The sequence below is a fragment of the Lactuca sativa genome, chromosome 3, assembly GCF_002870075.4.
Source record: "Lactuca sativa cultivar Salinas chromosome 3, Lsat_Salinas_v11, whole genome shotgun sequence".
Lineage (NCBI taxonomy): Eukaryota > Viridiplantae > Streptophyta > Magnoliopsida > Asterales > Asteraceae > Lactuca > Lactuca sativa.
In genome coordinates, this window is record NC_056625.2 from 166,567,903 (window position 1) to 166,570,639 (window position 2,737).

Consider the following 2,737-nt stretch of genomic DNA (forward strand, 5'->3'; position numbering starts at 1 on the left):
TTCTTGATATATTTCAAATATCCAAAACTTGAACTAAATTGTGTATTTATTACTTTGTTCGGATGCTAAAAACCTAAAACCCAAAATTCTATGCATGAAATCGGACATTAAAAGTACAAATGCATGTCTTTCCTCTAGCCACTTGCATGCACATTGGGCACCTTAAAAATCCATTCACATACACATCAATCTGTCGCCAGAGCACTTTCAGATTTCTTTATTGCCAATCAAAAGTCAAAATTGACTTGGGCACCTTAAGAGTGAGATTGCTCAGGGTTTCTTTTATTTGACGATGCAATTGCAGATCAAGGGCTGATTCAAGTCGATTTGAGGCCCCTGACAAAATAAAAAAAATAAGACCCTTTTATGCCTCTACATACGGCCACTTAATACCCAAAGCTTTTCTATTTCTAAAATAATATAAACAAATGCTTAAAAATGGGCCCGAAAATTTGGAGGTCCTAGGCCATCGCCAATAGTGCCCAACTCTCTGATACGGCCAGATCTCACATACAAAGCAAGAAATTGATATAATTATCGTTGAATTTACTATTACAATGTTTTCTTTTTCAGTAAAAGAATAAATGATTCAACCTACATTTTAATTAGGTAGTTGGATGGAACTCGTCAAGTGATAATAATCAAATACCCAAAATACCCTTGATAAAGTATAGTTCGAATCACTTACGTACGTAATGATCTTTAACAAATAAATAAATTTACAAACAAAATACATAAGTGTTGTATTTTATCTGAAAAAAGACTTTAGTTCGAAAATTTATTTATAGTCATAATTTATATTTACAAAGAAAAACAACGGGGATGTAGCTCAAATGGTAGAGCGCTCGCTTTGCATGCGAGAGGCACGGGGTTCGATCCCCCGCATCTCCATCTGTATCTTATTTTAGTTTTGCATCTCCATTATTTTGGACAAATTCTCATGAAAAATGTATTTTTCATTCATTTTTTTAAAACAATATTCTTAAAGTTAACGTTTAGCATTATTCTTACAATAAGTGATATATAATAAAATAAACGATATGATTTCCTCAATATTGTTGGACTTATTAGTAATGCGTTTTTTATTTGATAACTAATTTCACTATAAAACTTTTTTTCATGGGCTCTTTAAACACTAGCTTTGGAAGTATTGTTCGTTCTGAAACAAAGTGCATACAGAATAAACATACTATTTGGTCTAAGTTCTACTTTAGTCACTTATATATATGAGAAAAAATCGACTAAAATATGTTTATTTAAGGAAATATCTTAGAAAACCCGACATATTATTTAATGACGCCGAAGAAAATTGGTTGAATAGTGTGCATGGAGTTAATACAATTACATGACATTTTTCTTTTTTCTTATTTATTTATTTATTTATTTATTTATGAATGGTGGTTTGGTGCAGTATGCACATCCAATATGACAGTAAATCATTACACCCAACGAACCAATGTTCGATCCCTCCCCGAAGAAATAACAACAACATCCTTTGCAACCTAATTTCCCATTAGGAGGCTTTATTCATTTGGACACGGATAGAACTTGACCAAACAACCATTTGATTTATTTATTGGAAGGAAAATGAGAGAAAGGAAATGAAGATTTATGTCAATCTTACTTAGAAACTATGCTCCTAAATCGAGAGGAATTGAAGAGAAAGGAAATGAACATCAATCCTTTTATTTTCTCTTGTTTTTTTCTTTCCTTTAGTAAACTCGGGAGCAGAGCTTTAGAGTCGGGCCTACCATGCAATCTCCTTACACCGTCTATTAACAAATCCTTGCCAAATCATAATCCAAAATATGCTCCAACGGTAAAACACTAAACCACATCACCTCATCTTCCTTGTCTTGATGGATCTAAGAAAAGAGTATGATAAGAATCAGGGCTACCGAGCTTCATAAGATTTGGGGATTCCAGTCACTACCAAAAACACGATCTCCTAAACTGCTATGTATGTGCTATTTTTTTTTGAACGATTAAATTTTTTTAATAACAACACTAGCAAGAAGCTAGTGAGAAAAATAAATTACAAAGAGTCGTACATAAGAGGATTTTCATCTGTTGGAAACAAGAAAACTTTCATCTACTACTCCTATTAGAAAACCAACTAAAAGCATTGATAACAATACTTTAAAAAATTTAACTCGTACGCATCTTAACTAACTAATGATACTGTTCCGATATTGCCATATCACCCATATGACCATGATAACTATTCAATCCAAACGAACAACTCCAAATCTCCAACACATCATTGAACAACCAAAATGGGAGACAACCACTTAAGAACCTTACCCCAAATCGGCGAGGAGCACTATGTATGTGTTAATAGGCTGTGCATGAGTCGGTTTGAGTCGGTTTTGGACCCCAACCCAACCCAACCCAACCCATAAATGATCAGTTTCTGGTTTTCAGAACCCAATAGGGTCGTTTTTTTCGGTTTCTGATATCAGTTTGGGCGGTTTCTCGGTTTCTTGGGTTCAACCCATACACTTACGGTTTCTGGGTTTAAACCCATGGGTTTTGGGTTTGAACCCATTTTCCAGAAATGTAACAATTAGTTAAATAATTAAAAAAACACCCAAGCTTCTTTTATTTATTTTTATTTTTTTAATATATATATATATATATATATATATATATATATATATATATATATATATATATATAAAATAATTAGTAAAAAGCATTGGGTTTGCGGGTTTGCTGGGTCGGTTTCTCGGTTTTA

General features: G+C 32.9%; 1 non-coding gene across 1 annotated transcript; it reads left to right on the forward strand.

The window, feature by feature from the left end:
• The first annotated feature begins 818 nt into the window (after window positions 1-818).
• TRNAA-UGC (transfer RNA alanine (anticodon UGC)) lies at window positions 819-891 on the forward strand. The gene has a single exon. It is a non-coding gene; the product is annotated as a tRNA-Ala (tRNA).
• Window positions 892-2,737: the final 1,846 nt, after the last annotated feature.